This window comes from Plecotus auritus (genome assembly GCF_963455305.1).
Source record: "Plecotus auritus genome assembly, chromosome: 3".
Taxonomy (NCBI): domain Eukaryota; kingdom Metazoa; phylum Chordata; class Mammalia; order Chiroptera; family Vespertilionidae; genus Plecotus; species Plecotus auritus.
Window position 1 is genome coordinate 138,714,057 of NC_137772.1, and position 7,733 is coordinate 138,721,789.

Here is a 7,733-nt window from a genome sequence, read left to right on the forward strand (position 1 = left end):
AAAGACACATTTATTCAGCATCATGATCAGACTAATACATTTAGCGATGAATAGCATGGTTGCAAAAAAAAAAATCTACATTAAAACTCTTTGTTATAATGTTTTACACTTTCCACAGAACAGAAACTAAAATAACCTTTTATACAATTAGTCACAAATACAGTCCTTGAGTTTTTTGCCCATACACATGAGTATTACCTAACACATGTTCTTTGTTCAGCTAGACCCTGCCATCACTGTTCTTGGCTGAGTTCAGGAATCCATTATAAACTGTAGCTTCTCTGGCTCTCCTCTCTTGCTAAGCTTTGTTTCCTGGCAGTAATTAAAACCTCCTGCCACTGCCATGGCTACTGCTACTGCTGGAGTGGCCCTAGCCATCTTGGTTTTGTGGTTTGGCAAAGTATCGGCCTTCACCACCATAGGGGCCAGAGCTTCTCCCTCCAAAGTTTCCTTTTTTCATGGTCCAAAAGTTGAAGATTGATTGTTGTAATTGCCAAAATCACTGTGGCTTCCACCACCTCCCAAACTGCTTCCATCATTACCAAGTCCACTACAGCCATTCTTCACTGCCACCATATCCACCACTACTATGGCTGCCACCTTGACCACTTAAAATTTCCTCCATGACTGAAGTTGTCATTCCCTCCCAAACCACCTCCATGACAATGCCTGAAGTTTCCAGAACCACTTTGACCTCTTTGGCTGGATGAAGCACTAGCCATCTCTTGCTTAGCTAGGTTTTCCCTTAGTTCACAGTTGTGGCCATTCAAGCTGTGGTGTTTCTGAGTGACAATCTTGTCTACAGAGTCATGGTCGTCAAGGTTACAAAAGCAAAGCCTTTCTTCTTGCTACTGTCTCAGTCATGATTTCAATCACTTCAATTTTCCCATATGTTAAAAATAATCTCTTAGATGATGTTCTTCAGTGTCTTCGTTAATGCCACCAGCAAATATCTTTTTCACAGTCGTGGGCACCAGGCCTTTGAGAATCTTCTCTTGAGATAGCCCTCTCTTGTCCCACAACTCTTCCATCCACCTCACGTGGCCTTGCATTCATGGCTGCATCCACATCCTCCACAGTGGCACACATGGCAAACCCAAAGCTTGTTAGGATCTCTCATCACCATACAGTCTGTGAGCATTTCCACTGCTCAGCATGTCCCCTCATACTCTCATTAGATGTTTCAAAGCTCAAACTGCTGATACAAAGATTCTATTCGAGCTCTTTAGGGAACTTAGACACGAAGACTGCAAGAGGGGAGACTTGGTCCACTGGCAGCATGCACAGATTTTTTTTTTTCAAAGTTCTGTATACAGTAGATTTTGTAATGGAGGTGTACCTTTGAAATGCAGACTTCCAGGCAAGTGTTCTGTGTTCAGCTGCTGAACTGCATCCCTCAACTCTTTGCCTTACCAATTTTCCCACTATTCTCACACAATAAACATTTTAGGGTTTTTATGTATATCACAGAGCTTTAATTTATTTACCACAACTTACTATACCATTTTCAAAAAGCCTTTTTAATCTTCCCCTCAAGTTATTGCAGTGATGAAGTGATTACGTATTCTTGAAGTACTTAGAGAGCTTTAATGCTTTTTCATTGCCTGGAAATTTGGGTTTAAGTTCAGGAAGACATTTCAAAATTAAGTTATAAAATATCTAAATTTAAATAATTAAGGAGGAAAAATAGAAAATTAAGAAAATTATTTCTTAAATATATGTCCACATCATTGTCCTTTAAAAATGAAGTTTTTATAATTTTCTTAAAATATTTCCTCAATTTTGTTACAAATGAGATAGTTCAGTCTAAAGCTATATCTTGGACACAGTGATTTTCTATATATAAGCTAAAATAATTTTAAAAATCTCTATTATTGAAAGTATTACATATGTTCCTCCCACCACCCCCCCCCCCAAAGACCCCATCTAGACACTCCCTCCCCCCACTCCCAGGCCCCAGTCTTCACCATCCTATTGTTTGTGTCCATGGGTTATAAATATATACATACAAGTTCTTTGGTTGATTTCTTCCCACCCTGCCCCCCACCTTCCCTCTGAGATTTGACAGTCTGTTAAAATAATTTTATAAATTATCCAAAATACAATTCATTAAGACTGCTGACTGATAAAACATATCTGATGGGTAAATATTTTTCTTGAAGTTGTTACCATCAAGTTGATAAGACTGAAGTCTCTTAATCTTTGCCACAGATGTTCAAGATGCCTAAGGTTTCACCTTGAATGCTAAAATGTTAAGTCCATGTCTGATTTTTCCATTACATAAAGGTGCTCAAATAGTATATTTACACATAATAACTGCTTTAGCATACCTTCTAATCTTTCAAAAGTTCCCTGGTCATTCTTTTGAGTATGATGCATCCTATGTGAATAATAGAAACAAGCTAAAGTTAGAGCGTGAGAATATTTTTTCAAAAAATATTTTTGTTCTCTATAAGCAAAAGCATGGTTCAGTTACTTTTTGAATGAGTTAGAAATGTGTGTGTGTGAGTGTGTGTGTGTGTGGGTGTGTGTGTGTATTTGAGTACCTATATGCATCTCTCTGTTTTGTTGTTCCCAAGGAGAACCATTTCCTCTCTTGGATTTTTGGTTGTTGGTGCTTAAAATATTTTTTTTGGAATTCTGTCTCCACTAATCTTTGAAAAGCTCTATCTTCAACTCTTGAGAAATGAGTTTGGTATTAGTATTCTTAGCCATACAGGAAAATACTGCAAAGCATAATGGTTTTTGCAGTAACTGATTCCTAGGCCAGGTAAAACTAATGTGAATAAAAGCTAATGTTATTTAGAATATTAAAACTATTTTCAGATTTCTCTTCATGTTTTAATATATGATGAGCGAATAATAAATAGGTGCTCAAGGACCATCACAAAGCATTGCCAAAGGCAACAATATAACTCAGCTTTGATGACCTTCTTTTCTAAAAGTAACTTTCAGGAAATAGGTGGCTTCTCCTTCTTTGTGTTTCATCACTGGACAGACTTTTTTTTTTAAAAGCCAATATATTCTTTAAAAATCTCTAAAAATTCTAAAACACAATTTCTGTATTTTTAACATTTATATTTCACATTGGATTTCAGCAGTGAAAATAATAGGAAAATATCTACTAAAAATAATAACCCACTTATTGATATTAAACTTTTAGAGTTTAATATAAGTACAATGCCACATATATTTACCTGGGGTTATCACCAAATAAATTGATAACAGTCAATTTGAATTCAACATTTAAAGAAAGATCAAATTATGTAAGTTCATAGATTTGATAGATATAATGGTTTTGCTTTCAGTGTTCAAGTCCTCTCCTTGAAAATTGATTTGCTCACTATAATTACTGCTGACTTCCTGTCCATCATTGCTCCTTTTCTATATTTGGCATACCTATCTTGCATAGGGAATAAAGCTTATTTAAATGAAGTTAGAGTCACTGTTGAACAAGGACTCTTGGCCTCAAAATACTGAATATGTACAGTGGAAGTAAGAAATAAAGTACTTAAAAAAAGAATAACGGAATTTAGTGTTGAAAACTGTAATATCTATCCATTTTAGAGGTAATCTAGCATATAAACCCTTTATTAGTGAGACCAAAGGGTCCATAAAAGTTATCTGACTCGCTCAAGATCACTAAGTTGTTTGTGGCAGTGTTAAAAATTGAGTGTCTTGGCTAACAGGAGTTGGATGAACACTTGTCTACTGTGGTCATCTACCCAAAATTAGCCATGTTTATATCACTTTATCCATGTATCAGTCATCCAATGAACATTTATATGAATCCATTTTACTCAAGGCTGTATCACATAAATGAAAATATACAAAACCTTTGGTTAGCCTCAGGGAAAATTTGCAACATTATTAAATGTCAGGTAGAATATGTTATTCACACAGACAGAAGAGGGCCAAGTTTGTACAGGAATTTGAAAATAAATCCCCCCCCCAAAATAAATAAATAAATAAATAAAATACCAATTGTGAGTGATTGGATCAAAGAGTATTTTTTTCTATGTAAATCCACATTCAATTCAAATGAATTGTTTTCATTTATAAAATATATTTTCATTTTCTTAAATGAAATGACCTGATACCTTAGTTTTGCTTCAAAATAATCTAGTATGTATTATGTGAGGCCTGGGTAGGGATATAGAGAAAACAAGATTGCTGATGGTTACATGTGAATTTATTATAACATTTTCCTTTAGAACAAGTCAAATGTTTTCATAATAATTAGTTAAAAATATATATTTCTCCATGTATTTTAATGTTATTTGGGCAGTTTCTAACCAAGCATTAGAGATTTAAAATAGTCACAATCCCATTGCTCAACTAACAACACATCTTCCTGACTTCCTTCCTCCAGGGCCCTTCTCCTGCATTGATCACTTTAAAATGCCACCAGACGTGAAACAATATCTTCTTATTTGCTATTACTTTTACTTTTCTGTATTTTTAAAATTTTTTCAATTCTAGGGGAATAAATAACACGGTGTACACAAGGAGATTGTGAGATGTGAGAGGTACCAAAAATGAAAGCACTTTGCCAGCTATGAAGAGTTTAAAAAATGTTGGTCATTATTATGGTAAAGATGATCATAATGATGAAGACAATGATAATTGCTCTAATTGATTTTCTTCTATTTTATCACACATAGTTGCATATGAAATTAATGTTCTTATTAAATTGGTGTTGATGTTGATCAGTTCTTATAGCAATGTTGTAAATCAGTGGAATTGTAATAATGACTCTCATTTAAAGTTATAAGAACATTGGTAAGTTCCAAATCTACATTTGAATATTCTTTGTTATGCTAGACTAAAATTAAATAAAAAAAAAGGATAACACCATTTTGTTAGATCTCAATTTAGAATATTACTCATTTTAATTCTGAAACTTTTTTTTTTAATCCTAGAGGGTGTTTGGCTAATTGAAAGTTGGAGGCCCTCTATTAAAGGTAATCCTTTACATTAATGAAAAAGCCAGCATTTATATTAATTTTATTTTCTATTTTATTTTATTTATTTATTTTTAAAATATATTTTATTGATATTTTTACAGAGAGGAAGGGAGAGGGATAGAAAGCTAGAAACATCGATGAGAGAAAAACATCGATCAGCTGCCTCCTGCACACCCCCCACTGGGGATGTGCCCGCAGCCAAGGTACATGCCCCTGACTGGAATCGAACCCGGGACCCTTCAGTCCGCAGGCCGATGCTCTATCCACTGAGCCACACCGGTTTCGGCTTCTATTTTAATTCTGTTGTGGAGCGAAAGCGAGTGAACGACCACTGGAGTCCAGACCAAATTAAAATTTGGGGAGCCTTTATTAGCCGGCTGACAACTGCTCTGCCTTTCTCCACACAGGGAGTCCAGAGAGCAGCCCCAACCCTTTGTGCAGGACCACTTTTAAGCACATTTACCACGTCCTGTTTTTGCAGAGCAAGCAACCCAAGACAAAACAGTTTTTCCCAAGCAACGTCAGGATCATGCCATTGACGACCATGTTATTTACAGGGTCATCTTGTTCTTCAGAAAGCTGACAGTGTTCTATGTTCTATCTTGCAAGGCTATTTTGTGAGGTACAGCTAGGATTCAAGGCTAAGTTGACTAGGAGGAAGCATGCTCAAAAATTTCTGCTCTCTAACAATTCTTGTTCTCAGAAACTCAGGTACCAATTTGTAATATGGTGTTGTTGTTTTCAAGATATAAGGGAATTTTGTAAGCTACCTAAAGTCTATTTTCAAGGAAAAAAAGTGAAAACTTTTCCTCTATCCATTTCATTCATTCTTCAGATATTTTTCCATAATTCCTTAAGGAACCTCACTGAAATAGAGCTATTCTACAATGATTCAGTGATATAATTAGTATAATCCACTTTCATCACGTTCAGTTCTATCTCACTTGATATAATGTAACTTGAAGTAGAGCCTTAATATGTATATTTTATAGCAAGATAATTTATTTCTAAATTTAAAAACACTAAGCAAATTATTTTTAAAGTTCATATTTAAAATTTATGAGTTTATATTAGATAACAAAGCAACCCTATTGAGGAAGATGAAGTGGAGTCAAATAGTAGTAAGACAGTATCAAAGTCAGATTACTCAACTCACAATTAACACCAAATGTTAGAATTTTTTAAACCTAAATTAAATAACTGATGTTCATTTTTTTGCCTCTCCAGAAGTAACCATAGCCTGATATCAGCATGTGCCCTCTGTGCACATTTTTATACTCTTATATATGTCTATGCCATTGACAATAGTGTTGTTTTGTGATTTTAAAATTTTACATAAGTGAATTTATCTTGTACATACCACTTCATTTCTTCAATTCCCCCAAATCATTAGGAAAATCACAATAAAGTGAGATGAAATGTTTATCTGGTTATATTCATATAAAAAATCTTCAAAAAAGCTTCTTTTTGTCAACTTTTCATAAAAAATATTTAAGAACATAAAATAAGAAAGGTTAATATACATGTTTATCATTTGTGGTATTTAACTTGTACCAAACCTGTAGCTTTCACAATTCAGTAAATATTTTTTAACTCTGTGGCTCTGTCTCCTCTTAAGCAACATGGAGGTGACAGAGGAACGCAATAGTGTGAGAAATTAATAGAATCTGATAAAAACACACACACACACACACACACACAAAAAAAAACAAAAACAAAAACAAGTAACCTAGTCAGTAACTTGGCATTAAATTCACCTTTCTTCTCTGAACTGGTAAAGTGAGTGTATAGAGAGATGTGGATCTGACACCTGCTTTATTCAATTTCATTATGTAATTGAAAAAAGAAATCAGGGGAATGAGCTTACTGTTACAAATTGATGTAATGCTAATGTTCTTTGGAAGTCAATTATTTGGAATTTGTGACATATTTAGCCTTAGACATATTATTATACACAATGAGTATTATCCATTCATCACAGGAAAGACTATAGTAATTCATATCATGAGTCAGTGGTTTAGAACTGTATTCAAAGTATAAAAGGGCTACCAGAAAAATCAATGTGTATGTGAGGAAATAAAATATGCTATCCAATTTGAGTTTCTAGGCACATTTTCACCCCTTTGGCAATAGATCAGAAACTTCTGTCCACAGCCTTTATCTCTATCAAGCACCAGGAGTAAGATATCTTCAAATACCTAATGCTGATACTGACTGACAGCACTTGGGGTAAAAAATCCACCAAGTAACTTGAGAGTTAGCAGCTGGAGTTAACAACTCTTTGATGAAAAGAATTCAAGAAAAACATCAGGGATGGAAACTCCAGAAGAAAAATCCTAAAGAATTACAGGTCTAAGGGACCCCTGATACCATGTTCCTCCATACTGAAATAGTTTACCCGTCACCACCTTTCTCTTATTTCACTTGCTTTGGGAATTGGCCTGATGTTTCCTCTTTGATTTGACAAGTGTTTCCCATTCTCTTTCACTGTACAAAAGAAATCAGTCTGATTACATGGCTCATTTTCAGAGTTGAATTCAAGGGCCATTTTGACCAATCCTTCATGAATAAAAGACCTCTAATTTTGACTTCTACTTTTTAAAATATATTATTATTGATTTCAGAGAGGAAGGGGGAGGAAGAGAGAGATAGAAATATCAATGATGAGAGAGAATCATTGATTGGCTGCCTTCTGCATGTCCCCTAGTGGGGATCAAGCCCGCAACCCTGATCAGAATGAAAGCATGGCCTCCTGGTTCAGAGGTT

General features: G+C 34.8%; 1 pseudogene across 1 annotated transcript; it reads right to left on the minus strand.

Annotated features, from left to right (window-relative positions):
* Positions 1–322: 322 nt before the first annotated feature.
* Positions 323–7,515, minus strand: LOC308244189 (heterogeneous nuclear ribonucleoprotein A1-like; annotated as a pseudogene). The gene is made up of 2 exons: positions 7,376–7,515; positions 323–1,195 (listed from the first exon to the last, which is right to left on the minus strand). The product of its transcript is annotated as a heterogeneous nuclear ribonucleoprotein A1-like (transcript).
* Between the last annotated feature and the right edge of the window lie 218 nt (positions 7,516–7,733).